Here is a 15,487-nt window from a genome sequence, read left to right as displayed (position 1 = left end):
AAAAATTACTCCAAGAGGAGACTGGAATACATTTGCATAGATAAAACACACAAAACATATTTGCATATTTTAACTTTTCTGAGTGCTGCTGTACATATTTTTGTAACTTTGTTGAATTTTCAGTGGGCACTTGTTCACACCTAGTGGATGTGCTGGTCAGTCTTTTTATATTAGTATTCCACCCTTCAACCAGAGCAGTTTCATTTACGGTTATATGAAAAAGTTTGGGCACCCCTATTAATGTTAACCTTCTTTCTTTATAACAAATTGGGTTTTTGCAACAGCTATTTCAGTTTCATATATCTAATAACTGATGGACTGAGTAATATTTCTGGATTGAAATGAGGTTTATTGTACTAACAGAAAATGTGCAATCCACATTTAAACAAAATTTGACCGATACACAAGTATGGGCACCCTTATAAATGTCTTGATTTTAACCCTCCTAACTACTTTTTACTGACTTACTAAAGCACTAAATTGGTTTTGTAACCTCATTGAGCTTTGAACTTCATAGGCAGGTGTATCCAATCATGAGAAAGGTATTTAAGGTGGCCACTTGCAAGTTGTTCTCCTATTTGAATCTCCTATGAAGAGTAGCATCATGGGCTCCTCAAAACAACTCTCAAATGATCTGAAAACAAAGATTATTCCACATAGTTGTTCAGGGGAAGGATACAAAAAGTTGTCTCAGAGATTTAAACTGTCAGTTTCCACTGTGAGGAACATAGTAAGGAAATGGAAGAACACAGGTACAGTTCTTGTTAAGCCCAGAAGTGGCAGGCCAAGAAAAATATCAGAAAGGCAGAGAAGAAGAATGGTGAGAACAGTCAAGGACAATCCACAGACCACCTCCAAAGACCTGCAGCATCATCTTGCTGCAGATGGTGTTAATGTGCATCGGTCAACAATACAGCGCACATTGCACAAGGAGAAGCTGTATGGGAAAGTGATGCGAAAGAAGCCGTTTCTGCAAGCACGCCACAAACCGAGTCGCCTGAGGTATGCAAAAGCACATTTGGACAAGCCAGTTACATTTTGGAAGAGGGTCCTGTGGACTGATGGAACAAAGATTGAGTTGTTTGGTCATACAAAAAGGCGTTATGCATGGAGGCAAAAAAAACACGGCATTCCAAGAAAAGCACTTGCTACCCACAGTAATATTTGGTGGAGGTTCCATCATGTTTGGGGCTGTGTGGCCAATGCCGGCACCGGGAATCTTGTTAAAGTTGAGGGTCGCATGGATTCAACTCAGTATCAGCAGATTCTTGACAATAATGTGCAAGAATCAGTGACGAAGTTGAAGTTACGCAGGGGATGGATATTTCAGCAAGACAATGATCCAAAACACCGCTCCAAATCTACTCAGGCATTCATGCAGAGGAACAATTACAATGTTCTGGAATGGCCATCCCAGTCCCCAGACCTGAATATCATTGAAAATCTGTGGGATGATTTAAAGCGTGCTGTCAATTCTCGGCGACCATCAAACTTAACTGAACTGGAATTGTTTTGTAAACAGGAATGGTCAAATATACCTTCATCCAGGATCCAGGAACTCATTAAAAGCTACAGGAAGCGACTAGAGGCTGTTATTTTTGCAAAAGGAGGATCTACAAAATATGAATGTCACTTTTATGTTGAGGTGCCCATACTTTTGCACCGGTCAAATTTTGTTTAAATGCGGATTGCACATTTTCTGTTAGTACAATAAACCTCATTTCAATCCAGAAATATTACTCAGTCCATCAGTTATTAGATATATGAAACTGAAATGGCTGTTGCAAAAACCCCAAATTGTTATAAAGAAAAAAGGCTAACATTAATAGGGGTGCCCAAACTTTTTCATATGACTGTAGCTGGATCCTACTTGCCTGTTACGTGTAGGTATTTTAACCCAGATAGAGGCATATTAGTATATGGTCCTGACAATGAGAGGTACGCCTTGTTGTTGGCTGTCGGGCTTCCACGAATTGGCCAATTTGTAAACTATGTATCTCATTTTTCCCAATAGCAGTAATGCAGTGCCAAAATTCCTATATTTCATGTTTGCATACTTCAGCTTTTCAGATCGCTGCTGTACATATTTTTTGGAACACACAAAACAGACTTGGAGAAAGGCACCAAATTATAGGTAGAATAAGGCATAAATGAAAAATGCGAAGAATAGAAATTGTACGGCACACATGCAATCATCCCGATCACTTTTCTGGTGATACAATAAGATGTGCTGCACGCTGCAGACGTCTTCCGGAGGCATCGCTTTATATCTAGCTCTGCCTTCACATGTTGTGATTAAAACCGGACTAACTTGAATGATGTTTCCAGAGAGCAGCTGTTTCTGAAGATCGGATCAACATAAATCCCATCTTCAGAAATGCAGAGTCGCAGCGAGAGGGAATTGGGATGGCTCCTGTGATAATGCGAGTGGCTCTGGCAGTCTTTATAATATTCTCCATGGGGACAATCAGTGCACATCAACATTTGTTAAAGAGGCTGTCCCAAGAGCAAATATTTGTTACCTCATGGCTTCAACAAGTTACAGTTAACAAAGGTTTCCTAATTCCTGCATCTGGTCACGTGGCTATAGTGGTGACATCACCGCTGCAACCTGTCAATAAAAGACGGGCGGCAGGGGCAGAGCCAGCACTGGAGCGGGTCAGGGAGTAAAGCACGGTCCACACTTCACCTCTGGAGGATTATTAGAGCATAATGTAGAGACAGAGACCCTGATTCCAGTGATGTGTCACTAATTGGGCTGCTTGCTGCACTTTTGCCAAAATCAATTTTCTCTGCTGGAGATCTACCAGTTCGTTCTGTGTACTCTGTGCATAGGCAGAAAGTTGCCAGTCAGTGGTGTGGGCAGGGTTATACAGAGCTTATGAATATGGAGCAGCAGGTTTACTACTGCAGTCCTCTAGTGAATCTCCTGTTGAGAAATTAATTCTTTTATCATAACTACTGCAAGCAGCCCAGTAAGTGACACATGTCTGGACTCAGTGTGTGTTTCTACATCGTGCTCTTGGGTCAGGAGGCAAAAACCTTGTGACATATTACCTTTAAGTGCTGTCTGATGGCAGACACCAGCAGGTCTATAAGGCTGCTTTCACACGTCCGGTTTTTGCCATGCGGCACAATACGGCGCTCTGCAGAAAAAACGCACCTGTTTTTTGGGGGGTTTTTTGCCGCCGGTTGCGTTTTTTCTGCATAGACTTGCATTAGCGCCGTATTGTGCCGCATGGCTTGCGTTGCGTCCGTTTTTTGCCGGATGCAGCATATTTAGCCCATGTGGCGGCCGGATGGAACGTTGCCTGGCATGTTTTTTTGTGCGGCGAAAAAAACCGCATCGCGCCGGATCCGGCGCGATTTACAATGCAAGCCTATGGACGCCAGATGCGGCGTCCTGCCGCAAAAACCGCATCTGGCCACCGGATGTGGTTTTTTTGCACTGCGCATGCTCAGTATCAAGCCACATCCGTCAAAAAACGGACGGGCCGCATGGAAAAACGTATACAACGGATCAGTTTTTTTTCGCCACATCCGTTGCATAGGTTTTTGAACCGCACTGCAAAAACCGGATGTGTGAAAGCAGCCTTATGGGGTACTCCGCATGCAGAACTTTGCTCAGTGATTTTGGCAGGATTTACAATGGAGGCTCCAGAGAAAATGTGAACAGAGCCTTAAGGCATTCATACCCGCGTTCATAAGCCCACAATCTAATGTATATGGGGCCTCCCAACTCTCCTGACAATGTCGGGGAAATAAGAGTCAGATGCTAACATATACGGTACATACACTATACGCAAGCATACTACAATTAATAAATGCACAAATTCTACTATTGCTATACACGTTTAAAATGGAAGGTATTTGGTTCATTTTTTGTATTCAAAAAGTGCACAAGCCATCCAACCACCTTAAAGGGGCTGTACACTACATGGACAAACCCCTCTTTTCATTCCACACTGTATGGCCCCATTAAAAAAAAAAAAAAAAAAAAAAAAAAAGAAGTTTATACACCCCTCCACTGCTGGCGTCATTCCAGCACTCGAGTTCCCGGGTCTCACATGAAGTGGTTATGTGCCCAATCACTGGTACGGGGGATGGGCTCGGGGTGATTGGGCACAGGGGCTCACGTTACGCAACAACCTCACATGAGCCCCAGGAACGCAAGCACAGACACGGGAGAAGAGTATAAACTTTTTGTGCTTTTGGGGTTTTTATTATTATTATTATTTATTTTATTGGGGGTCAAACATGGGGGATGCGAAGGGGTTGTCCAAGTAGTGGACAACTCCTTTAAAGGTGCACCTAAAATGCATGGTCCCTACCACTTGGGTCTCACCTCTCTATGTGCCACAACAGGCCTCATCTCAACTGGGGAAGTGAAAAAAAAACCCAGATATCGCTTGTGAGTAAAACATTTTGGGAAAGATGGATACGAATGTTTCTTTGCATATTTGTAGTTAGTATTCTAAGGTCTGACCCTTCTAGTTCCAGACATAGGGTATGTGCGCACTAGGCGTTTTTTTTCACGCTGCGTTTTTATGTGCGTTTTTGTCTAAAAAACGCACCCGCGGCTAAAAAAACGCAGCAAAAACGCATGCGTTTTTGCCGCGATTTGGTGCGTTTTTTGCTGCGTTTTTGCTCACTGCGTTTTTAATCAGTGCACAATGCCATTAAAGATTGTTGATGAAAAAAAAAAAAAAAAAAAAAGGTCTGATGTCATTTCCTTCTTCAAAATGTTCATTGTATGCAGGAGAGCAGACAGCTGCAGAACTAGTGTATGCAGGAGAGCAGACAGCAGCTGCAGAACTACAAGTCTCAGCATCCTCCATTCACTAGTGTATGCAAAAGAGCAGACAGCAGCTGCAGAACTACAAGTCTCAGCATCCTCCATTCACTAGTGTATGCAGGAGAGCAGACAGCAGCTGCAGGACTACAAGGCTCAGCATCCTCCATTCACTAGTGTATGCAGGAGAGCAGACAGCAGCTGCAGAACTACAAGTCTCAGCATCCTCCATTCACTAGTGTATGCAGGAGAGCAGACAGCAGCTGCAGAACTACAAGTCTCAGCATCCTCCATTCACTAGTGTATGCAGGAGAGCAGACAGCAGCTGCAGGACTACAAGGCTCAGCATCCTCCATTCACTAGTGTATGCAGGAGAGCAGACAGCAGCTGCAGAACTACAAGTCTCAGCATCCTCCATTCACTAGTGTATGCAGGAGAGCAGACAGCAGCTGCAGAACTACAAGTCTCAGCATCCTCCATTCACTAGTGTATGCAGGAGAGCAGGCAGCAGCTGCAGAACTACAAGGCTCAGCAGCCTCCATCCAGGACTGTATGCAGTTTTTTGCCCAAAAAGAAAAAAAAAATGACATGGGCTTCGCCATATTTTTGTATGCTAGCCGGGTACAGCAGGCAGGTACGGGCTGCCCCCAACCCCCAGCTGCCTATTTGTACCCGGCTGGGAACCAAAAATATAGAGAAGCCCTTTTTTTTTAATTATTTCATGAAATAATTTAAAAAAAAATGACGTGGGCTTCGCCTAATTTTTGAGTCCAGCCGGGTACAACTAGGCAGCTGGGGATTGGAATCCACAGTGCAGGGTGCCCATGCTTTCTGGGCACCCCCACTGCGAATTGCAGTCCGCAGCCACCCCAGAAAATGGCGCTTTCATAGAAGCGCCATCTTCTGGCGCTGTATCCAACTCTTCTAGCTGCCCTGATGCCGGGTGGCTAGCTAGGTAATAATGGAGTTAGGGCTAGCTGTATATTATCAGCTAGCCCTAAGCCCGAAATTCATGGTGTCACGCCAATATTAGAAATAGCCACCATGAATTTCTAGTAATGATAAAAAAAAAAACACAACACACAGAAAAATATTTTTATTAGAAATAAAACACAACACAATTAGTGACTCCATCTTTATTGAAATAAACCCCCCTCCGCAGTAATCCTGGGTCAGGGTCCCGCGCCGTCCAATCCGGATCCAATATCATCTGATCGGTTTGCTGGAAGGCAAAGCGATCAGATGATGTGTCAGGTTAAACTACGTGACATGACACATCAGCTGATTGTATAAAAGCCGGTTATACAATCAGCTGATGCATCAGTAGAAAAAAAAAAAAAAAAATAATACTCACTTATGTGCTGTGCTGATTATTACCGGCAGCTCCTGCAGCGGAGTCTGATCCCGTCCGATCGCTGCAAGAGCTGCCGGTAATCAGCTGATGAAGTCCCCTGACGGCAGGATCAGCTGATAGCCGGCCGGGCGCGAAAAAGCCGGCGAGACTACGATCAGCTGATGCGTCAGGTGACTGCGTCAGGTGATCCATCGCCAGGTCCTGCAAGCAAGGTCCTGCCCTGGGGAGACTGCACACAGCCAGAGCGGCGGTACCGGGAGGAGATGGGAGCGGGCATGGCACCGGGACCCTGCGGACAGGTGAGTATATATGACATTTTTTTATTTTTCTACTGTTCACTTTGGTTTTCGCCGCTGCCTCCACCTCCCGCCCAGACATGGCGCCGCACGGAGCTGACATGCACAGGACGGGAGGTGGAGGCAGCGGTGACGGTACCGGGAGGATTCATGCTTCTGTGTTTACCAACAGAAGGAATCCTCTTCCTGTACACGTCACTGTAGTGCCCACCCCTTGCGTGTATAGCTGCGTTTTTAGTCATAGAAACGCGGCTATATGCGTTTTTCATTGCGTTTTTAACATCTCATTGAATTCAATGAGTGAAAAACGCAGTGAAAAACGCAGAAATAATTGACATGCTGCGTTTTTGTGGTCACCACAAAAACGCAGCTAAAAAAAAAACGCTGTGTGGGGACAGCACTTATGAAAACCCATTGACATTGCTGGGGAAGCAATGTCACTGCGTTTTCAGCACAAAAACGCGGTAAAAAACGCCGCTAAAAACGCGGCAAAAACGCCTAGTGCGCACAAGGCCTTAAGCTGCTGTCAGGGCTTTCTGGCAGCGGTTTCTCTGTTCTCCTCATTGACAACACATAAATGTTCAGCTGAGCCGAATGTTCATGTATGTGGCTGAGTTGGGAGAGAATGCGGTGGGCTGGATGATCATGTACCATGTATGAGGCCCCTTAGATGCAGAGAAAGGTGTGAAAATGAGGCGCGGTTTGGGAATTTAGAACCTTTACAATTGAACAGTAAATCTAATGAATATAAGTGTGATTGGGAGATAACACAATGACAAGCAGCGAGATGTTCCCGGAGCGGAGGCCACACATGAGCTTTGTTTGCAGAGTCCAGAAACTTATGTCCTATTTCTGACATGCCGATTAGGGGTTAGGTGCAGAGGACCCCAGCGATCGCTGGACTCACAGAAGTGGATCTCTCGGCACCACATAGGCTCTCCTCCGCTTTGCTCATCTTCTTCATGTATAAGGCTATAGCCATACACTGCTAAGCCTGCTTTCACACTTGCGTTGTTTTGCATCAGTTGCAATTAGTCACCTTGAGAAAACAATGTATCCAGCATAATATTTAGCAGGATTCCGTTTTTTCCCCAAAGACTTGTATGGACGATGAACTGTGACTGATGGTCCTGCGTTGCATCAACCACGTATCGGATCAGTTGTGGAACGACTTACCGTCGGGCGGCAGGAACGCAGCATGTAGCGTTTTTTGAGTGGCGGAATCCTTTTTTTTTTTTCACTGCGCATGCTCAGCTCGTGTTTAATCATTGAAAGCAATGTGTCTCTCTCGGCGGCCGAACGATCAGCTGATTGGTCACAAAAGCCGGCCGCTGGGCGATCAGCTGATTGTTCACAAAAGCCAGCCGCTGGGCGATCAGCTGATTGTTCACAAAAGCCAGCCGCTGGGCAATCAGCTGATCGCCCAGCAGCCGGCTTTTGTGACCAATCAGCTGATTGCCCAGCGGCCAGCTTTTGTGAATGCTCAGCTGATCGCCTGGCCGCTGGTAAAACAGTAAAAAAAAAAAAAAAAAAAAAAAAAGATCGTTGTTTTGCAGCATCAGTCACATCAGTTATGCCACTATCTGCAACTCATCCGTTGCATCAGTCACACCTGATTCTGACGGATGCAAAAACAACGCAAGTGTGAAAGCAGCCTAACCCTGCTCCATCAGATCAAAAACTGTTAAAATCAGCCACGAATAAATCTGCATCATACTGAAGAGAACATCTACCTATACAATGCTCTCAAATACTCTAATATCTGCAAGGTGAACCTAGGCTTCCAGACATCGGAAAACTTCAAGCAAAGCATCTTTATGATACAGTAATCAATATATTTGGATAGAACATAAAATATACTTATTAGAATACAACTCTAGAACACAAAAAAATAAATTGTAAATATGTAATATATATATATATATATATATATATATATATACACATATACATATATACACATATACATATATACACATATATATATATATATATATATATATATATATATATATATATATATATATATATATATATATACACACATATACATACATACATATACACATACACACACAAGATATATATGTAATCTATTGTATATTACATAGTGTATTACATATTTACAATTTATTACAGTTTTTTGTGTTCTAAAGTTGTATCCAATAAATATATTTTATGTTCTATCCAAATATCTTGATTATTGTATCATAAAAATTATTAAATGTCTGATGTTTACATACACATGTTCATGTACTACAATAAATTTTTCACCTAACTATAAGCAATATATGTAGGAGTCGGAGTCGGAGCAAGAGAAATTGAGGAGTCGGAGTGGAAGGTTTGGCTTACAGACTCCACAGCCCTGATTCTAACCAGAAGGATGCGTCTCCTCAATATCACACTACAAGACAATAAGCACAAATACCATCCTTCATCTGGGCTGGAGGAACCAGGAATAGTTTTACATGGCTAAACTGCAATTTCTCTGAAATCTGAGAAAACGTTTCCGGGCTTCCAAAGAAAACAAAATTCCTACAAGTGAATGACTGCAGTAAGAGCGCTGAATGGAAAACCAAGTACACAACATTACATTAAAGGGGCTAAGATAAGAAATCCTGCCAAACTAGAGCAGCAACGGGTAAAGACCACATGTTCTAATAGTCACAGGGAATAAATCACCAGAGATCAGCATGATGTAGGGACAGAGATCCTGAATGCAGTGATGTGTCACTTACTGGGCTGCTAAGTGTAGTTATGATAAAAATCACTGTTTTATCAGCAGGAGATTATCACTAGAGGACTAGTGAACCTTCTGCCATTTAGCCCAGCCTATGAGTAAAATCCTGCCCCCACCACTGTTTGGCAGCTGTGTACACTAAACATGTGCAGAAAGCAGCCAATCATTTGTGTGTGTGGGGCTATACAGAGCTCCGCATTCTTACCTGTAGCAGATAACATATCAGCACACAGCTCAGTAAGTGACATAACTGGAATCAGGGTCTCTGCCTCCAAATCATGCTGCTCTCAGATGGAGTAGTAAAAATTAGCTGACAGTTCCCCTTTAAAAGGTAGTCATGTTACCAAATCATGGGGAAAACCAGACACAGATCCGCTTATTAGGCTACAATCAGGTTTTTTTGTTTGTTTAGCTCTTAAAAAAATGAAAAATAAAAAGGAAAGTTCCTAAAAATTACAATGTTAATCTGCTTTGCTGTTCCTATGTTCTGTAATTTCCCAGCTTCTGATTTAAGACGACATCTGGTCACAAAATGTAAAATGCTTGTCACTTGTATAGAAGAGTCTCTCAGCTGGGCAATGAGCCATCAAAAAGATGGAAAATGAAAAAAAAAATGTCCACAAAGAAGCACGAGAACGAGATGTAGACGTTTACAATTGATAAACTCATATTTTGAAAGTCTTGAAAAAAACAGTCGGAACATATGGTTAGAATTGTTGGGGGTCCGCCTATCACTGGAGGGGACGTCACATCATATTGGCTGCACCGGATTAGTGGCCCTTCAAGGTACAGTATTGTTATATGATGTGAATGGAGGGGGCTGTCAGCAGCCTGACCCACACAAAATGTAACATGGAGGACTTATTCTGAGGATAAATCAAGCTTTTAAAGGGAACCTGTCAGCAGAAATTTTGCACTAAACCTAAAAGATTCCCCTTCTGCAGCTCCTGGGCTGCATCTAGCAAGGTTCCTATTATTGTGCCCCCTTTCAGACCAAAATAAATACTTTATAAAGTGGTACCTTTTTGTATGGCAAATCTTGTTAATGGTACACGGGGGCGGGCTGTCTGTTGTCCGTTATTCTGCCTCCTGTCGATTTAGGCCGTCCCCCATCGCGCAATTTCATACCTCAAAACGCCGCCCAGTGCTCCCGAGGTCTCAGGCATGCGCCGTGCCACTATAGGGGGACTGTGCACAGTGTGACTGCTGGTGACGTGTTGCGCAGGCGTGAGATTATGGGCGGCGCTGTGATTTTCATCAGCAAGTACCCGCCCATAATTTCACGCCTGCGCTTTCCCCTCTGCCTCCACCGTTCTGCGCAAGCGCTGGCCAGATGACCCCACGTCACCTCTTAGCCACCTTTCCTGTTCCAGGGCAAGATGGGAAAGAGGTGACGTGGGGTCATCTGGCCAGCGCTTGCGCAGAACGGTGGAGGCAGAGGGGAAAGCGCAGGCGTGAAATTATGGGCGGGTACTTGCTGATGAAAATCACAGCGCCGCCCATAATCTCACGTCTGCGCAACACGTCACCAGCGGTCACACTGTGCACAGTGCTGTCCCGCTAGAGTGGCACGGCGCATGCGCGAGACCTCAGGAGCACCTATGATTAGCTATCGCTTACCTCATGTGCAGGGCATGGCAGGTCCTTAGGTATCCATGGTTATGACCACTAGCAACTAACTGTCATAGGCGTGGTTGTAACCATAAATACCCAAGCTCCTGCAATGCCCTTCACATGAGGTAAGCGACAGTGAATCAGAAGAGTTATACTACATTTCTAATTGGAAGTATTTGCTATTATCACACCTACTACATATTGAGATTGGATCATGGAGATGGGAATAACCCTTTAAGTGGATATGTCATCTTGTGTGCTCGCTCTTGTGTAAGATCGTATACCCTCATCAGCAGTAGGGTACGTTTTTGCCCTTGATCAGGACTAGGAGGCAGGGCTTTGTGTCAAGGACTGCGGGGTTCCATGTGCTCTTGATGTGCCCATCACAGGTTTATTTTCCCTTCTCTTGCTGTCATAATAGAAGGGTGCTCCGGCCCGACCCCATCAGATACATAGGATATCAGGTAGCCATCTGCAGTGGTGGTGTGGACAGTTGGACTGACATGGAAGCTGTCCGAGGATCCTACTCAGCCATGAGGACTTCCAACACTGCTGAATGTACAACCAAAAACGTTTCCTAAACAGCAGTTTAACCACTTTGTATGTGTCCATTACCCATCACCCAGCGGAGAGTGTCCGGGCAGCACGCCATTGTGTACATGCCGGTTATCCCACAAGCTTTTAGCCTTCACTGATAGATATCAACACTGCAGCAATTCAAGAGCGTAAATCTCTGTCCATACTGTGTACAGAACGAAACACAGATCACTACACAGATCCGCTGTCCCCACATTGTACAATTAAAGGTGTACCCAGGACCTATCCTAGGATCGGTGGTGACGCCGATCAGCTGTTTGGAGATCCTGCTCTGGCTGGATATTAACCATGCACACAGCCATAACACCACAGGCTGTGCACTATGCAGTGTCAGTGCTGCCGATCAGTTCCCCCTGAAGTGAATAGGAGCTGAGCTGCAGTACCTGGGAACAACCAGTATACAGCGCTGCTCCAACTCTGTACACCATATACAGTCGGACGTCAAGGAAGCTGGAAACAGAACGGAGGGGGATGCCGGACCCCCACCAATCTGACAATGATGACATATGCTAAGGATAAGTCATTCATATAGAGGTCCTGGTCCTCGCGTTCTGGATCTTATGGAGAGATGATCCCATAGTGACGTCACACTGTGCACACACCCGATGCCATAAGTCATGACTTTCTGCAGCCACCAGTTGAGATGCTCTGAATACATAGAAATATATTACACAGGTATATTCATCTATGTTTTCTCTATGGAGAATCCTGTCTTTGGTGCATTATTTACTGACCAGTACAATCCACACCCTCAACACTTGTGCGCTTAAACAAAATGTCAGCTGCATTTATCAGAGTCTTTTATACATCACGATGATATCATTAAGGAAATGGCATCACCTCCGCGCGTGACGGCACGCCATCACTAGAGGTTGGGTGTAAGGAGACTGTAAGGATCCAGAGAACTGGTGCCACAGAAGTGGTAGAAGGGGACAATGTTTGGAGGGGTTTTGTGTTTATTCTAAATTATAAGTGGGAGCAAATCTGAATAATCTGGTGCAGATTATCCCCTGAAGATTTCCCTATAACTTGATCTGGGTTTGCTATGAAACTCTAATAAAACAACTCTGGTAAACCTGAAGACATCCAAACATCTTAAGTCTTCCCATACACCTTAGAGACCAATCACTGACTGTTCATCATTCTGCCGAGCACTCGTGTTCTGTAGAAAGCAGAGATCAGAGATGTCTGATGGTGGCCAATCTCCAAGATAAAAAAAGGATCAGCAGTCCAAAATCTGATGGGGGACTGTACCCACGCAATACACTAAGGCCCTAGCTGTCTTGTGTATAGAGAAATCTATGTCCGTCTATACAAGCATAGATTTAATTCCTGGCTTAGTGACAGACAAATAAGCACCCAATTGATCAGACAGCAGTGTGCTCATTTTTCTCCACCTTACTTTGGTTTTAAGGGTTATGCTAACCTTCATAGATAGATATTGGCAAGGAGCGCTTGTAAGTACCAGCACTTTTGCAATTAACTGCCTAATAAAAATGTCTTGCCCTTTGTTTACAGCTCGTTGCCTAGGAGACTGACCACACGGCTGTATAGCTTGAACGCAGTGCGCTGAAGCTAGCCAGGATTAGGAGGGGGTACAGCATGCTCCAGCTTCAAAACAAAGCAATCCACTCACATGTTCAAGTGCCCGTCAAAATACTCCAGTAATAACAACAGTCCAAATGACAGCCGGCACGCAAATCTTCTTAAAAGACATGCCTTATTGATCCAAAAGTTAAAAAAAAAAAAAAAATTGGTTAGCAGGTTTACACATTCGGAATTAACTTGGCATTGTGACATTTGGGCTGTAGATCAGCCTGGAAGTGTGAAATGCATTGCAGCAAAAAAGAATGTGATATCTTTTTTTTTTTTTTTTTTAAATTGTGAAAAGTTTATTCAGAGGGTCATTTATTATTCAACCCCTCAAGCCACCAGATTTCTGTTTGGTTCCCCTAAAGTATTAAGAAGTATTTCAGGCACAAAGAACAATGAGCTTCACATGTTTGGATTCATTATCTCTTTTTCCAGCCTTTTCTGACTAATTAAGACCCTCCCCAAACTTGTGAACAGCACTCATACATGGTCAACATGGGAAAGACAAAGGAGCATTCCAAGGCCATCAGAGACAAGATCGTGGAGGGTCACAAGGCTGGCAAGGGGTACAAAACCCTTTCCAAGGAGTTGGGCCTACCTGTCTCCACTGTTGGGAACATCATCCGGAAGTGGAAGGCTTATGGAACTACTGTTAGCCTTCCACGGCCTGGACAGCCTTTGAAAGTTTCCACCCGTGCCGAGGCCAGGCTTGTCCAAAGAGTCAAGGCTAACCCAAGGACAACAAGGAAGGAGCTCCGGGAAGATCTCATGGCAGTGGGGACATTGGTTTCAGTCACTACCATAAGTAACGTACTCCACCGCAATGGTCTCCGTTCCAGACGAGCCCGTAAGGTACCTTTACTTTCAAAGCGTCATGTCAAGGCTCGTCTACAGTTTGCTCATGATCACTTGGAGGACTCTGAGACAGACTGGTTCAAGGTTCTCTGGTCTGATGAGACCAAGATCGTGATCTTTGGTGCCAACCACACACGTGACGTTTGGAGACTGGATGGCACTGCATACGACCCCAAGAATACCATCCCTACAGTCAAGCATGGTGGTGGCAGCATCATGCTGTGGGGCTGTTTCTCAGCCAAGGGGCCTGGCCATCTGGTCCGCATCCATGGGAAGATGGATAGCACGGCCTACCTGGAGATTTTGGCCAAGAACCTCCGCTCCTCCATCAAGGATCTTAAGATGGGTCGTCATTTCATCTTCCAACAAGACAACGACCCAAAGCACACAGCCAAGAAAACCAAGGCATGGTTCAAGAGGGAAAAAATCAAGGTGTTGCCGTGGCCTAGTCAGTCTCCTGACCTTAACCCAATTGAAAACTTGTGGAAGGAGCTCAAGATTAAAGTCCACATGAGACACCCAAAGAACCTAGATAACTTGGAGAAGATCTGCATGGAGGAGTGGGCCAAGATAACTCCAGAGACCTGTGCCGGCCTGATCAGGTCTTATAAAAGATGATTATTAGCTGTAATTGCAAACAAGGGTTATTCCACAAAATATTAAACCTAGGGGTTGAATAATAATTGACCCACACTTTTATGTTGAAAATTTAACTGAGCAACATAAACTTGTTGGTTTGTAAGATTTATGCATCTGTTCATAAATCCTGCTCTTGTTTGAAGTTTGAAGGCTCTAACTTATTTGCATCTTATCAAACCTGCTAAATCTGCAGGGGGTTGAATACTACTTGTAAATATATATATATATATATATATAATTGCCTTATTCTGTCTGTCTGTCTGTCATGCTCCAAAATTGTGTCACGTGACAGTGTCACCGTGACATGTCCTTACGGTGACACAAAGCTGATTGGCCGCTGGGTTCGCCATGGCCCCGCCCCCCCACACGGATTGGCCTCTCGCCCCGGCACCCTGCAGGCATTGGCAACTCGCCCACGCCACGCCCCGCCCCCCTCACGCAATAGACGTTAGCTCTGCCCCCCCCCCCCCGCATTGCCCGAACTGACACGGTCACGGAGCCACGAATCCCAGGTGAGTACTGTACTCCCCCCCCCCCCTTTCCCCCCTCCCCAACGGGAGCCCACATCAGCGTACGCCGCCGCCGTATGCTGGTGTGGGCTCCCGTGCGAGCGGGGGACGTGTTGCGCTGGTAACCATGCTTGCATAGTTACCAGTAAATCAAGGTCCTGCAGCGGCGCGACTTCCACACGCACAAACATAACAGCACACACACACGCATACACACACACATCAGATCGCACTCACTCTCACACACACCTCACACACACCTCACACACACCTCACACACACATCGCATCCACATACTCACAGCATCCGGCGATATCGCTTGCTTCTCGGCCTCGATACTGTGCTGTTGTGATCTTCCAGGACCTGACGGAGGATCACATGGCCAGAGGCATGTGGTATGTCCGGATGTTGTGAGTATCAGCGCGTATGTGCGATATCGTCAGTGTCTGTGAGTGGATGCGATCGGGTGTGTGTGAGTGGATGCGATCGGGTGTGTGT

General features: G+C 44.9%; 1 protein-coding gene across 3 annotated transcripts in view; it reads right to left on the bottom strand.

Moving 5' to 3' along the window:
• Positions 1–15,487, bottom strand: part of ROCK1 (Rho associated coiled-coil containing protein kinase 1) — a 287,747-nt gene that overhangs the window by 223,446 nt on the left and 48,814 nt on the right. The gene's annotated exons all lie outside the window — the stretch shown is intronic.

This window comes from Anomaloglossus baeobatrachus, chromosome 6, assembly GCF_048569485.1.
Source record: "Anomaloglossus baeobatrachus isolate aAnoBae1 chromosome 6, aAnoBae1.hap1, whole genome shotgun sequence".
NCBI classification, from domain to species: domain Eukaryota; kingdom Metazoa; phylum Chordata; class Amphibia; order Anura; family Aromobatidae; genus Anomaloglossus; species Anomaloglossus baeobatrachus.
Note: the sequence above shows the minus strand (reverse complement) of the source record. Positions and strands in the feature narration are given on the sequence as shown.